The sequence below is a fragment of the Mustela putorius genome, unplaced genomic scaffold (assembly GCF_011764305.1).
Source record: "Mustela putorius furo isolate JIRA1106 unplaced genomic scaffold, ASM1176430v1.1 tig00003896_pilon_pilon_pilon, whole genome shotgun sequence".
In the NCBI taxonomy this organism is placed as follows: Eukaryota; Metazoa; Chordata; class Mammalia; order Carnivora; family Mustelidae; genus Mustela; species Mustela putorius.
In genome coordinates this window covers 15,051,467-15,068,247 of record NW_025422045.1, presented here as the reverse complement: position 1 = coordinate 15,068,247, position 16,781 = coordinate 15,051,467, and positions in this window count along the sequence as shown.

The window sequence follows — 16,781 nt, the reverse complement described above, 5'->3', positions numbered from 1 at the left end:
CCACCACCTGGTTCCCCCAACCTCTGACCCCCCGCCACTTCAAAACCCTCAGATTGTTTTTCAGAGTCCATAGTCTTTCATGGTCCACCTCCCCTTCCAATTTCTCTCAACTCCCTTCTCCTCTCCATCTCCCCTTGTCCTCCGTGTTATTTGTTATGCTTCACAAATAAGTGAAACCATATGATAATTGACTCTCTCTGCTTGACTTATTTCATTCAGCATAATCTCTTCCAGTTCTGTCCATGTTGCTACAAAAGTTGGGTATTCATGCTTTCTGATGGAGACATAATACTCCATAGTGTCTATGGACCACATCTTCCTTATCCATTCGTCTGTTGAAGGGCATCTTGGTTCTTTCCAAAGTTTGGCAACAGTGGCCATTGCTGCTATAAACATTGGGGTACAGTTGGCCATTCTTTCACTACATCTGTATCTTTGGGATAAATACCCAGTAGTGCAATTGCAGGGTCATAGGGAAGCTCTATTTTTAATTTCTTGAGGAATCTCCACACTGTTCTCCAAAGGGGCTGCACCAACTTGCATTCCCACCAGTAGTGAGGAGGGTTCCCCTTCTCCAATCCTCGCCAACACATGTTGTTTCCTGTCTTGTTAATTTTGGTCATTCTAACTGGTGTAAGGTGGTATCTCAATGTGGTTTTAATTTGAATCTCCCTGATGGCTAGTGATGATGAACATGTTTTTCATGTGTCTGATAGCCATTTGTATGTCTTCATTGGAGAAGTGTCTGTTCATATCTTTTGCCCATTTTCTGATATGATTGTCTGTTTTGTGTGTGTTGAGTTTGAGGAGTTATTTATAGATCCTGGATATCAACCTTTTGACTGTACTGTCATTTGCAAATATCTTCTCCCATTCCTTGGGTTGCCTCTTTGTTTTGTTGACTGTTTCCTTTGCTGTGCAGAAGCTTTTGATCTTGATGAAGTTCCAAAAGTTCCTCATCGCTTTTGTTTCCTTTGCCTTTGGAGACATCTCTTGAAAGAAGTTGCTGTGGCTGATATCGAAGAGGTTACTGCCTATATTCACGTTTAGGGTTCTGATGGATTCCTGTCTCATGCTGAGGACTTTATCCATTTTGAGTTTATCTTTGTGTATGGTGTAAGAGAATGGTCGAGTTTCATTCTTCTACTTATAGCTGTCCAGTTTTCCCAGCACTATTTATTGAAGAGACTGTCTTTTCTCCACTGTATAATTTTTTCCTGTTTTGTCGAAGATTAATTGACCATAGAGTTGAGGGTCCATATCTGGGCTCTCTACTGTGTTCCACTGGTCTATGTGTCTGTTTCTATGCCAGTACCATACTGCCTTAGTGATCACAGCTTTGTAGTAAAGCTTGAAATCAGGTAACGTGATGCTACCAGTTTTATTTTTGTTTTTCAACATTTCCTTAGTGATTTGGGGTCTCTTCTGATTCCATGGATTATTTGCTCCAGCTCTTAAAAGAATACTGGTGGAATTTTGATTGGAATGGCATTAAAAATATAGATTTTGCTCTACGCAGTCGAGACATTTTAACAATGTTTTTTCTTCCTATCCAAGAACATGGAATGGTCTTCCATCTTTTTTTTTTGTCTTCTTCAATTTCTTTGATGAGTGTTCTGTAGTTCCTCGAGTACAGATCATTTAACTCTTTGGTTAGGTTTATTCCCAGGGATCTTATGGTTCTTGGTTCTATAGTAAATGGAATTGATTCTCTAATTTTCCTTTCTGTATTTTTACTGTTAGTGTATAAAAAAGCCACTGTTATCTGTACATTGAATTTGTATCCTGCCACGTTGCTGAATTGTATGAATTTTAGTAGTTTGGGGGTGGAGTCTTTTGGTTTTTTCATATAAAGAATCATGTCATCTACGAAAAGAGAGAGTTTGACTTCTCCATTGCCAATTTGGATACCTTTTAGTTCTCTTTGTTGTCTGATTGCTTTTGGTAGGACTTCTAATACTATGTTGAACAAGAGTGGTGAGAGTGGGCATCCTTGTCGTGTTCCTGATCTCAATGGGAAGGATGCAAGCTTTTTCCCATTGAGGATGATATTTGCTGTGGGACTTTCTTTTTTTTTTTTTTTTTTTTTTTTTTAGATTTTATTTATTTATTTGACAGAGAGAGAGATCACAAGTAGGCGGAGAGTCAGGCAGAGAGAGAGAGAGAAGCAGGCTCCCGCTGAGCAAAGAGCCCGATGCGGGGCTCGATCCCAGGACACTGAGATCATGACCTGAGCCGAAGGCAGCGGCTTAATCCACTGAGCCACCCAGGCGCCCCGCTGTGGGACTTTCATAGATAGATTTTATGAAGTTCAGGAATGTTCCCTCTATCCCTATATTTTAAGCATTTTAATCAGGAACGGATGCTGGATTCTGTCAAATGCTTTTTCTGCATCAATTGAGAAGACCATGAGGTTCTTCTCTCTTTTCTTATTAATTTGTTCTATCACATTGATTGATTTGCAAATGTTGAACCATCCTTGTATCCCAGAGTTGAATCCCACCTGGTCATGGTGGATCTTTTTTTTTTTTTTAAATTTTTTATTTCTTATAAACACATATTTTTATCCCCAGGGTTACAGGTCTGTGAATCTCCAGGTTTACACACTTCCCAGCACTCACCATAGCACATAGCCTCCCCAATGTCCATAACCCCCCAACCCCCCCCTCCAGCAACCCTCAGTTTGTTTTGTGAGCTTAAAAGTCACTTATGGTTTGTCTCCCTCCCAGTCCCATCTTGTTTCATTTATTCTTCTCCTACCCCATTAACCGCCGCATGTTGCATCTCCACTTCCTCATATCAGGGAGATCATATGATAGTTGTCTTTCTCTGCTTGACTTATTTCGCTAAGCATGATACCCTCTAGTTCCATCCACGTCATCGCAAATGGCAAGATTTCATTTCTTTTGATGGCTGCATAGTATTCCATTGTTTATATATACCACATCTTCTTTATCCATTCATCTGTTGATGGACATCTAGGCTCTTTCCATACTTTGGCTATTGTGGACATTTCTGCTATAAACATTCGGGTGCACATGCCCCTTTGGATCACTACGTTTGTATCTTTAGGGTAAATACCCAGTAGTGTAATTGCTGGGTCATAGGGCAGTTCTATTTTCAACATTTTGAGGAACCTCCATGCTGTTTTCCAGAGTGGTTGCACCAGCTTGCATTCCCACCAAGAGTGTAGGAGGATTCCCCTTTCTCCACATCCTCGCCAGCATCTGTCATTTCCTGACTTGTTGATTTTAGCCATTCTGACTGGTGTGAGGTGATATCTCATTGTGGTTTTGATTTGTATTTCCCTGATGCTGAGTGATATGGAGCACATTTCATGTGTCTGTTGGCCATCTGGATGTCTTCTTTGCAGAAATGTCTGTTCATGTCCTCTGCCCATTTCTTGATTGCATTATTTGTTCTTTGGGTGTTTGTTGAGTTTGCTAAGTTCTTTATAGATTTTGGACACTAGTCCTTTATCTGATATGTCGTTTGCAAATATCTTCTCCCATTCTGTCAGTTATCTTTTGATTTTGTTAACTGTTTCCTTTGCTGGGCAAAAGCTTTTGATCTTGATGAAATCCCAATAGTTCATTTTTGCCCTTGCTTCCCTTGCCTTTGGCGATGTTCCAAGGAAGATGTTGCTGCGGCTGAGGTCGAAGAGGTTGCTGCCTGTGTTCTACTCAAGGATTTTGATGGATTCCTTTCTCACATTGAGAGTCCTCCCTCCATTCGGAGTCTATTTTTGTGTGTGGTGTAAGGAAATGGTCCAATTTCATTTTTCTGCATGTGGCTGTCCAATTTTCCCAGCACCATTTATTGAAGAGGCTGTCTTTTTTCCATTGGACATTCTTTCCTGCTTTGTTGAAGATTAGTTGACCATGGAGTTGAGGGCCTATTTCTGGGCTCTCTATTCTGTTCCATTAATCTACATGTCTGTTTTTGTGCCAGTACCATGCTGTCTTGATGATGACAGCTTTGTAATAGAGCTTGAAGTCCAGAATTGTGATGCCACCAACTTTGGTTTTCTTTTTCAATATCCCTTTAGCAATTTGAGGTGTTTTCTGGTTCCATATAAATTTTAGAATTATTTGTTCCATTTATTTGAAAAAGATGGATGGAACTTTGATAGGAATTGCATTAAATGTGTAGATTGCTTTAGGTAGCATAGACATTTTCACAATATTTATTCTTCCAATCCAGGAGCATGGAACATTTTTCCATTTCTTTGTGTCTTCCTCAATTTCTTTCATGAGTACTTTATAGTTTTCTGAGTATAGTATCTTAGCCTCTTTGGTTAGGTTTCTTCCTAGGTATCTTATGGTTTTGGATGCAATTGTAAATGGGATTGACTCCTAAATTTTTCTTTCTTCTGTCTTGTTGTTGGTGTAGAGAAATGCAACTGATTTCTGTGCATTGATTTTATATCCTGACACTTTACTGAATTCCTGTACAAGTTCTAGCAGTTTTGGAGTGGAGTCTTTTGGGTTTTCCACATATAGTATCATATCATCTGCGAAGAGTGATAATTTGACTTCTTCTTTGCCGATTTGGATGCCTTTAATTTCCTTTTGTTGTCTGATTGCTGAGGCTAGGACTTCTATTACTATGTAGAATAGCAGTGGTCATAATGGACATCCCTGCCGTGTTCCTGACCTTAGCGGAAAAGCTTTCAGTTTTTCTCCATTGAGAATGATATTTGCGGTGGGTTTTTCATAGATGGCTTTGATGATATTGAGGTATGTGCCCTCTACCCCTATACTTTGAAGAGTTTTGATCAGGAAGGGATGCTGTACTTTGTCAAATGCTTTTTCAGCATCTCCTCCTCCTCCTCCTCCTCCTCCTCAGCATCTTTGAGAGTATCATATGGTTCTTGTTCTTTCTTTTATTGATTGTTGTATCACATTGACTGATTGGTGGATGTTGAGCCAACCTTGCAGACCTGGAAAAAGTCCCACTTGGTCATGGTGAATAATCCTTTTAATGTACTGTTGAATCCTATTGGCTAGTATTTTGGTGAGAATTTTCGCATCTGTGTTCATCAAGGATATTGGTCTATAGCTCTCTTTTTTGATGTGATCCTTGTCTGGTTTTGGGATCAAGGTGATGCTGGCCTCGTAAAATGGAAGTTTTCCTTCCATTTCTATTTTTTGGAACAGTTTCAGGAAAATAGGAATTAGTTCTATTTAAATGTTTGGTAGAATTCCCCCGGGAAGCCATCTGGCCCTGGGCTTTTGCTTGTTTGGAGATTTTTAATGACTGTTTAAATCTCCCTACTGGTTATGGGTCTGTTCAGGCTTTCTATTTCCTCCTGGTTCAGTTGTGGTAGTTTATATGTTTCTAGGAATGCATCCATTTCTTCCAGATGTCAAATTTGTTGGCATAGAGTTGCTCATAGTATGTTCTTATAATATTACTTTGGTGTTAGTTGTGATCTCTCCTCTTTCATTCATGATTTTATTTATTTGGGTCCTTTCTCGTTTCTTTTTGATAAGTCTGGCCAGGGTTTTATCAATCCTATTAATTCTTTCTTAGAACCAGCTCCTAGTTTCGTTGATTTGTTCTATTGTTTTTTTGTTTCTATTTCATTGATTTCTGCTCTGATTTTTATGATTTCTCTTCTCCTGCTGGGTTTAGGGTTTCTTTCTTGTTCTTTCTCTAGGTCCTTTAGGTGTAGGGTTAGGTTGTGTACTTGAGACCTTTCTTCTTTCTTGAGAAAGGCTTGTACCGCTATATATTTTCCTCTCAGCACTGCCTTTTTTGTGTCCCACAGATTGTGAACCATTGTGTTTTCATTATCATTTGTTTCCATGAATTTTATCAACTCTTCTTTAATTTCCTGGTTGACCCATTCATTCTTTAGAAGGATGCTGTTTAGTTTCCATGTATTTGGGTTCTTTCCAAACTTCCTCTTGTGGTTGAGTTCTAGCTTCAGAGCATTGTGGTCTGAAAATATGCAATCTTTTGATACCGGTTGAGTCCTGATTTAGGACTGAGGATGTGATCTATTCTGGAGAATGTTCCATGTGCACTAGAGAAGAATGTGTATTCTGTTGCTTTGGGAAGAAATGTTCTGAGTATATCTGTGATGTCCATCTGGTCCAGTGGGTCATTTAAGGCTTCTATTTCCTTGTTTATCTTTTGCTTGGATGATCTGTCCATTTCAGTGAGGGGAGTGTTAAAGTCCCTTACTGTTTTTGTATTATTGTTGATGTGTTTCTTTGATATTGTTATTATTTGGTTTATATAGTTGGCTGCTCCCACGTTGGGGCATAGATATTTAAAATTGTTAGATCTTCTTGTTTGACAGACCCTTTGAGTATGATATAGTGTCCTTCCTCATCTTTTATTATAGTCTTTGGCTTAAAATCTAATTGATCTGATATAAGGATTGCCACTTCTGCTTTCTTCTGATGTCCATTAGCATGGTAAATTCTTTTCCACCCCCTCACTTTAAATCTGGAGGTGTCTTCAGGCTTAAAATGAGTTTCTTGGATGCAACATATAGATGAGTTTTGATTTTTTATCCATTCTGATACCCTGTGTCTTTTGATTGGGGCATTTAGCCCATTAACATTCAGGGTAACTATTGAGAGATATGAATTTAGTGCCATTGTATTGCCTGTAAGGTGACTGTTACTGTATATTGTCTCTGTTCCTCTCTGATCTACTACTTGTAGGCTCTCTCTTTGCTTAGAGGACCCCTTTCAATATTTCCAGTAGAGCTGGTTTGGCGTTTGCAAATTCTTTCAGTCTTTTTTTGTCCTGGAAGCTTTTAATCTCTCCTACTATTTTCAATGATAGCCTAGCTGGATATAATATTTTTGGCTGTTTGTTTTTCTCGTTTAGTGCTCTGTATATACCATGCCAGTTCTTTCTGTCCTGCCAGGTCTCTGTGGATAAGTCTGCTGCCAATCTAGTATTTTTACCATTGTTTGTTATAGACTTCTTTTCCCGGTCTGCTTTCAGGATTTTCTCTTTGTCATTAAGACTTGTAAATTTTACTATTAGATGATGGGGTGTGGGCCTCTTCTTATGGACTTTGAGGGGCGTTCTCTACACCTCCTGAATTTTGATGCTTGTTCCCTTTGCCATATTGGGGAAATTCTCCCCAATAATTCTCTCCAGTATACCTTCTGCTCCACTCTCTTTCTTCTTCTTCTGGAATCCCAATATTCTAATGTTGTTTCATCTTATATTGTCACTTATCTCTTGAATTCTCCCCTCATGGTCCAGTAGCTGTTTGTCCCTCTTTTCCTCAGCTACTTTATTCTCTGTCATTTGGTCTTCTATATCACTACTTCTTTCTTCTGCCTCATTGATCCTAGCAGTGAGAGCCTCCATTTTTTATTGCACCTCATTAATAGCTTTTTTTATTTCAACTTGGTTAGATTTTAGCTCTTTTATTTCTCCAGAAAGGGCTTTTATATCTCCCGAGAGGGTTTCTCCAATATCTTCCATGCCTTTTTCAAGCCCGCCTAGAACCTTGAGAATTGTAATTCTGAACTCTGTATCTGACATATTACCAATGCCTGTATTGATTACGTCCCTAGCCTTCAGTACTGCCTCTTATTCTTTTTTTGTGGTGAATTTTTCCATCTTGTCATTTTGTCCAGATAAGAGTATGTGAAGGAGCAAGTAAAATACTAAAAGGGTGGGAACAACCCCAGGAAAATATGCTTTAACCAAATCAGAAGAGATCCCAAATCATGACGGGGGAGAAAGGGCATAATAAGAGGTTCAGAAATAAAGAAAGAAATAAAAGAAAAGAGTTAAAAAAAGAAAACAAATAAAGAAAAGTATAAAAAAGAAAAAATACATATATATTAGATAAACCAGTTAAAAAACGTAAAAAAAGAAAAGGGTAAAAGTTAAAAAAAATTTAGCAGAAGAAGAGGAAAAAAAATGAAAAAGAAAAAAAATTAAATTAACTGCAAGACTAAAGAATAATAGGGAGAAAGCCATGAGTTCCGTGCTTTGCTTTCTCCTCCTCTGGATTTCTCTGCTCTCTTTGATATTGAAACTGCACACCTTGGTAAGTGAACTTGGTCTTGGCTGGATTTCTTGTTGATCTTCTGGGGGAGGGACCTGGTATAGTGATTCTCAAATGTCTTTGCCCCAGGTGGAATTACACCACACTTACCAGGGGCGGAGCTGTGTAATTGGCTCGGGTTTGTTTTCGGGAGCTTTTGTTCCCTGAGCACATTCCGTAGAGTTCTGGAGGACGGGAATACAAATGGCGGCTTCCTGGTCTCTGGCCCGGAGGCCGGAAGCCCGGGGCCCACTCCTCCTTGCGTCCTTAGAGAACAGCGCCCAGTAACTCCCGTCTGTCTGACCTCCGGCAGCGCTCCGAGCTCACCGAGCCTGCGACTGGTTCAAGGTAACCCCAAGCTGTGAGCTCACTGTCAGCTCTGTCTCTGTAGCCAGCTTCCCTGTTCTAATACCTGTAAGCTCTGCAACACTCAGACACCCCCGATGTTTCTATGACCCTGTGGGACCTGAGGCCACACTGACGCTGCGTGGGCTTCACCCTGGTTTAGCCTCTGGAGCGATGTCCCTCAGCGGAACAGACTTTTAAAAGTCCTGATTTTGTGCGCCGTTGCTTCGCTGCTTGCCAGGAGCCGGCCCCTCCCCCCAGGTTCTATATTCCCGTTGCTTTGGATTCACTTCTCCGCCAGTCCAACCTTTCAGAAAGTGGTTGTTTTTCTGTTTCTAGAATTACTCTTCTTCTTCTCTTCAATCTGCCAATGGATTTGTAGGTTTTTGCAATATTTTGATAAGCTATCTAGCTGATCTCCTGCTAGCTGAAGTAGTCTCAGCCTGCTACTTCTCTGACATCTTGACTCCTCCCCCACCTTGACCATTTTTTAATTGAGTTTTTTAATATTTTTACAGTTGTAGAAGATCTTTATTCTGGGTACAAGTTACTTATCAGACATATACTTTGCAATTTTTTTAAAAAATCTATTTGCTGCCTTTTTACTTTCTTAATTGTGTCCTTTCAAATTTTGGGTTTTGATGTAGTCCAATTTATCCATTTTTTTACTTCTGTTACTCATATTTATGTTTCTTGGGATATTGTTATTACATATATATGATGTTATTTCATTGCCTAACCCATGTTCACAAAACTTACTACTGCATTTATTTATATTTTTATGTTTTGTTGCAGATGACTTTTTCCAATTTTTGTATTACTTGGTTATTTTATAGGAATTTGTTAAGAGAGGAATCAAATGCATGCTCCAAATCACTTTTTTGAAATAAAAGCTCTTCAAACACTTGATGACATTTTCAAATATGTCACAAAGTTTATAGAGTCATATAAGTCAATGTATAATCATTTTTTTTTAATTGTAAAGGTTTTGATATCCCTGAATAGATTGTTTCATAGCACACATTTTTAGGAGGAGTCTGCTTATGTATTTGTCAAATCTTGATCTAATCCTTATCATGATAACTATACTCTTAATCTTCTTCACCTGTTTCATCCATCCCCACTCACCTACCCTCTGGTAGCCATTAGTTTGTTCCCTATAGTTAAGAGTATGTTTCTTAGAATAAATGAAACAAGATGGGATCTGGAGGGAGACAAACCATAAGAGACTCTCAGTGTCACAAAACAAACTGAGGGTGGTGGAGGGGTGTGGGGGTGGGAGAGGGTGGTGGGGTTATTGACATTGGGGAGGGTATGTGATATGGTGAGTGCTATGAAGTGTGTAAACCTGATGATTCACAGACCTGTATCCCTGGGGCTAATAATACATTATATGTTTATAAAAAAAAAAAAGTTTTAAAAAGCATGGTAGAATTCTTGAAAGAATTCATGTTGTACCTTCTAATCTATTATGAAATTGTAGTAAATGTGGCATAAGTGATATTTTAATCAATGGTGATATCTATAAGCATCAATGTACTTCTTTTCTCAATTTATGGTAAATTAAACTAAGGTCTACACTAAGTGATATGATAGTCATGTAAATGTAATTGCTTTAAAAGTAATAATAATTATCTCTGGAAAAATATATAGTAAATAAATGAAAGCAAATGAACCTACAAATATGAGAATTTGTCTGAACAAAGATATTTTTAGAAAAATAATTGAATTTGAAATACACATCACTGACTGGGACAAATAATAGAATAAGAGTATGTTTCTTGGTTTGTCCCTTTTGTTTTTCTTTGTTCATTTGTTTTGTTTCTTAAATTATACATATGAGTGGAGTTATATGGTATCTGTCTTTCTCTGACTTTTTTCACTTAGCATTATACTCTCTATCCCTCCTGTTATTGCAAATGGAAATGTTGCATTTTTTTTATGGTTGAGGAATAAAATTGCATTAAATATATATACCACATTTTATTTATCAATTCATCTATTGATGAACATGGGTTGCTTCCATATCATCACTATCTGCTTCTGCATCACTAATGCTGCAATAAACATAAGAGTGTATTTATCTTTTTGAATTAGTGGTTTTGTATTCTTTGGGTAAATACTCCATAGTGGAAATAATGAAACACAGAGTAATTCTATTTTGAATTTTTTGAGGAAGCTTCATACTGTTTTCCACAGTGGTTGCACTGGTTTTTGTTCCCACCAATAAAACCACATTTGTTGTTTCTTGTGTTTTTGTTTTTAGTAATTCTGACAGGTGTGGGGTGATACCTCGTGATTTTGATTTGCATTTCCCTGATGATGACAGCTGTTGAGTATCTTTTCAAATGTCTGTTGGCCATCTGTATATCTTCTTTGGAGAAATGTCTTTTTAAGTCTTCCACCCATTTTTAAGTGTTATTTTATGGGGATTTTTGGTGTTCAGTTGTATGAGTTCTTTATATATTTTTTGATACCTACCCTCTCATTTGCAAATATCATCTCTCTTTCAGAAGATCCATGGTGATCAGCTGAGGGGACATGTAACCACCTGGAAAAAGTCCTACCAAAGCCAGCTGGAATGGAAGGGAGAGATTTGCAGAAGTGTTCTAGGGTGGGGCACACTGTTAGCAAGCTGGGGAAAGTGTTGGAACTGTGCTGATTCCTGCAGTTGTCCTTGTATCTAGGCTAGGGTGTAGGGGACGTAAATGGTGCCAGCATACTCTTTGGTTCTCAGAGAAGTCTCTTAAAGATCCCTTGCCCCTCCAATACATGCTCTCAGAGGAGGAAATAAATCTTTCCATATACCCCAGGCATGTTTTAAGCTGCTGCCTCTGTGCTGTGTCTCAGTGGGGCTATTTGTTCTGCTGTCCCTTTAAGTGTGGGGTCTCCACTCTCTTGGCAAGAGCACTGATTTTTAGTTCCAGATGTTAAGCCCCCATTGGTTGTTAGGCTCCTCTTGTTTTCAAAGCCAAATGTTCTGTAAACTCTTCTTCCCTGTGTGGGTCCCTTTTGCTTGGGGTAATCAGTGTGAGGGCCTGGTCCTCTCTCCTCTTCATACCTGCCTGATCATTCCCTCCTGCAGACAATCCTGGGGATCATCTTAGCTTCCAGTCTTTTCTGCCCTCCTACCCTCTTCTCTGTGGCCTCTTTTCTACAGTTAGTTGTGGAGTGTCTCTTCTGCCAGTCTTCGGGTCAGTTTCTGGGTTATTGTTACACTGATGTGTGTGTTACCTATTTGCATTCATAGAATGAGGTGAGTTTGAGATCCTTCTACTCCACCATCTTCTGTGGAAGACTGTCAGTTCCTCTTTAATATTTTATAGTGTTTACCAGTGAAACTGTCTGGTCCTGTGCTTTTCTTTGTTGGCAGTCATTTGGTTACTGATGCAATCTCTTCACTTGTTATTGGTATATTCAAGATTTCTGTTTCTTCATGATTCAGTGTTTATAAGTTGTAGTTTTTTCCCAGAATGTATCCATTTCTCCTAGGTTATCCAATTTGTTGGCATGCAGTTATTCATAGTAGTCTCATGATTCTTTTATATCTCTGTTGTATCATTTATAATGTCTCCCCTTTTATTTCAGATTTTATTTGTCTTCTTTCTCTTTTTCTAAGTCTAGCTAAGGCTTTGTCAGTTTTCTTTAACTTTAAAAAAAAACAGCTCTTAGTTTTATTGATCATTTCTATTGGGTTTCTGTTCTCCATTTCACTTGTTTCAGCTTTGATTGCTGTTATTTTCTTCTTCTATTAACTTTGGGCTTAGATTATTCTTTTTATAATCCCTTGAAGTGTAAAATCATGTTTTTTATTTGATATCTTTCTTCTTAATGTATGCCTTTATCTGTAAACTCATCTCTTAAAACTTTTGCTGCTCACCATAAGTTTTAATATGTTGTGTGCACATTTTCATTTATTTTAATTATTTTTTATTTATATTTATTGAGAGAAAAAGAAAGAGGGGGAGAACACAAATGGGGATGGGGAGGGGCTTAGTATCACAACTCTGAGATCATGACCTGATCCGAAATCAAGAGTCAGATGCTTAAAAAACAGAGCCACCACCCAGGTGTCCATTTCAGGGTGGTTTTTTGTTTGTTTGTTTTTGTTTTTTGTTTTTTTTTCCCCTTTCGATTTCTTCTTTTACCCATTGATTGTTCAGGAGTGTGTTGTTTAATTTCCACACATTTGTGAATTTTCTAGTTTTCTTCCTGTTACTCATTTCTGGTCTCATGTCATTATGGCTGGAGAAAATACTATTAATTCAATCTATTTTAAGGCTTGCTTTGTGACTTAACTTATGCTCTGGAAAATATTCTATGTGTGCTTGAGAAGAATGTGTAGTCTCCTGGTGCTGGAAGGAATAATCATGTAAATATTTTCCATGAATATTTCAAAGCATTTATCAATGAAACTGCTTAGGCCTGGAGTTTTTGGAGATGGTTTTAAGTTAAAGATTCAGTAGCATTAATATGCTTGACATTGTTAAAATTTTCTATATTTAATGGCTTTAGTTTTGGTCTACTCTGCATTTCAGATTTTTCATTCATTGTCTAAAAGTTAAAATTTACTCAAGGGATGCCTTGGTGACTCAGTCAGTCAGAGTTTCTCATCCCCTGCCCCCACTCTTCTGGCTCTCTCTCTTAAAAAATAAATTTTTACTGAAGTGGTTCATAATATTCTCTTATTAACCATATAGTGTGTGTAGGGCTTGTAGTGATGCCCTTTAAAATTTTCTATTCTTAATATCTGGGGTTTTCCTTTTTTCTTTTTTTTTTTCTTTTTCAGTATTGTTAACTTTATATTACAGATTTTCTACTTAATTCTACAGTTGTCTGAGAACATAAAATCTATGCTTTTAAACCTTGTTAAGATTTGTATTTTGGACCAGAAAAGTGGTTATTTTGGTAAGTGTTCTATATGTCTTTGCAAAAGATTGTGCATAGTTTGCATTGTGTGCAACTATAATTCTACTTTTTACATATGTCAGTTTAAGTTAGTTACTCATGCTAATACATCTAAAATCTTACTGGTATTTTTTTTATCTGTTTTCTTACTTACCAAGAGAGGTGTGTTAAAATCTGAAGTGATTAAAAAATTTCTATCCTGCTACAACTTTTGTTTACGTATTTTGAAATTATGTTATTAGCTACATGCAAATTTGGAACTGTCATTTCTTGATGATTAATTGGTCTTTGTATCATAAGAAAGATCTATTATTTTCTTAAGTGTTGTATTTCATTTCTTTTTCCATCCTTTTATTTCAACTCTTTCTGTGTCTTGATGTATAAGGTGTGTTTCTTAAACAGCCTATGGTAATAATCTTTTTTTAAAAATGGAGTGTGAAAAATGCCTATTTTTTATGCAATTATCAATATAATTCAGTTTATCAGTTTGTTGGTTTTTTTTAATATTTCCATCTGCTCTTTATTTCTTTATTTCTCCTTTTTTGCTTAGTTTTGCATTAACCAGTGACTTCATATATTTAATATTCTCTGTTTTGGATTTTTATTTATAACCTTTCTTGCTAATACATTGTATATAATTCACAAATGTATTACTTAAAACTTAGAAAATGGGAAAATTTTTTTAATTTCATTTAGTCACACATGTTTTTATTGTCTTCTTTGCTTTTACATTTATTACAAATCATAAAATTGTTTTATTGTGGCATTGAGCAGCCAACTTTTACCCAATATTTATGTTTTCTACTTCCCTTCAATTCTTCCTCAGTGTTGTGTTTCCCTTTGGGGTCATTTTCTCCAGCTTAAAGGATTATTATTTGTAGTGTGATAAATCTTATGGCAAGAAGTTCTTTCTTTTTTTTTTTTTTCTGAAAAATTTTTATTTTTTTGCCTTCACATTATTTAGGTTGGTTAATTTCTCTTTTCTTTCACCACTTTTTAAATATTTATCTACTTCTGTACTCAATTGTTCCTGTTGAATAGTTGCCATCAGTGTTACTACTTCTCCTTTGAAAGTAATATTAATGAGGGAGCAGGAGGCTGGCTGAGGAAAAGCAAAAGCTGGCGCCTTGCACTGCCTCTTCACCCTTTCCCCTCCATGTGTGTAGCATCCCTCAGGCAGCCCTGACTGCCATGAACAATAAGCAAATAGTTAACTTGCAGAGCTCACAATCCTGCTAGACAGGAGTCTCCCTTGGCTTACAAATGTCCTAAATCTCACTAACAAAGACAATTGATAGCAGGATTGTGACACCCCACCAAAAAGTCTCCCAACTATATTAATGTTAATGGCTGGTCTAAAGACAACATTGATCCAGCCACAAGGGCAAGGCCTCTGGAACATCCTGGCACCTTGTAGGCCCTCGTTAGCATATGAAAACTCCACTGAAACCTCCCTTCCTCTCACCTATATACTGCAGGGTATATAACATGCCTACCCTCACAACCCGGGGCAGCCACAACTCCGCCTGCCCACAGGCTCTGTCCCCATGCTCTAATAAATCACCTTTTGCATCAACGACTTCTTAAGAATTCTTTCTTTAGTCGTCAGCTCCGAACCTCCTCACCCCACCAAACCTGACTTAGGTTCTGGGACTTCATCAATATGACTTCCCCCCCCTTTGGTTTTATTTTTTTTTTTCCTTTGTCTTTGATTTTTAACATTTTTAACATTAGCCAAGTGAAATTTGACTTGTTTATATAATACTTGTGATTCTCTGGCTCTCTTAAATGTGTAAGTTATGTATTTTATTATGTTTGGGAAAATCTCGGCTACTATTTCTTTAAATATTGTTTTTATTTGGTGATTTTTTCATTTATATAAAGGACTTTAATTACACATATATTAGGACTTTTTACTATGTCCTGTATTTATATTACATGATGGCAATATAAGTGCTGTATATATTTCATACTTCTTACAGACATTTTTTGTGTGTGTGTGTTTGTTAGGGTTCTTCTTTTTAATTTTATTTTTATTTCTGGTATGTATTCCTTGGTTCTTGAACTGGAGCCTCATTTTTAAAATTGGTATTTCTGGTCACTGAAATGAAAGAAAGGAAATGAAAATTAATCCATAGATTTTTGAGCTCCTTTTCTTTAGGTTCCTTCTCTTCAGGACCATTTCTCCCAAATGCCTGCTACTTTGCCAGCTTCAAACTCTAGGGCAGCTCCTTGCCCAGAGACATTCACTGTTTCCTTGGATTCCTTTTCTTCTGGCTTGTTGTAGAAAATGCCCTCAAAGGATATGCTGGAGTCAATTTGGATCTAATATTATAAATTTCCCTTTTGTCAAATATTAAGACTTACCTTGAAGGATACCGAATTCATGTAAATTTGTATATAATTCATAAAAATTTTTGTAACTTCTGGTGTCAGTGCAAATTAGTGGCTTCTATCTCATGGTATACCCATCAAAAATTCTATCTTTGTTACTTAAGATGGTTAGTGGCACTGTTTTACTTTTCAAACATTTAACTTTTATGAAGTCAATGAATGTTCATTTGTTCTGTTACAAAGCCAGGTTTTGAATCTCTTATACAAAAGTTTTTCTTATACTAAGATATAAAAGTATGTATTTTTTTGTGTGTTTTGGTCAACCTTTTGAAGTTTATCACATGTTTTGATCTAGGTTATTATCTGTGTATGATAAAATGTAGAGTCGGAATTTAATTTTTAATACTTTGTATTTAATCTTTTATCTTTTCTCCATATTTGAATTGAAAATAACCATTACTAGAATCTTAACTCTGTGAAGTTGAGTATTATTTCGTTTTATGTATTCTCTACTTGGTCAATTAATTATAACAGTTCCTACCACAGTTTTAAGTAATTTTGTTTAAATATAATTTATAAGGTAGGCCTAATTTTACCTCATTATTCTAGTTTTCCAAAATACATGTGACATCTTGAAAAATAAACAATCAAGCTTTTTAAATCTTTGTAAAGTTTAAAATACCTATAACAATACTTTTCACACAGTCTGATTGGGATATGTCTAAATTGCATTGACTTTGTATATTGACTTATGTTAATTATTTATCCTTGACACTAACTAGCTGATCAGTTGAGCAACATGGTATGCCTTTCCTATTAATCAGGTTTTCTTTTATATACCAATGTAAAGATTTGTTATTGATAATGCTTGCAGTTATCTTGCAAACGTTTTTCTAGGTTATTTTGACTTTGTGTTGCTAATGAAAATGAAATAATTTCCCTACATTAATTTACACATCCTTGCATCCATAAAAGGAAGATTGTATTTTCTCTTTATTTTTTCAGTAATCAATTTATTGAATCATCTTATGTTTAACATAGTTGGTTCTCTTGTTCATCATAGACATCATTTCTTCAGTCAGTAATTAAAATTTCTCTCTTCTAATAGTCATACCATAAATTATTTTTGTCTCATTGGTGTGGATAGGAACAGTCATGATGA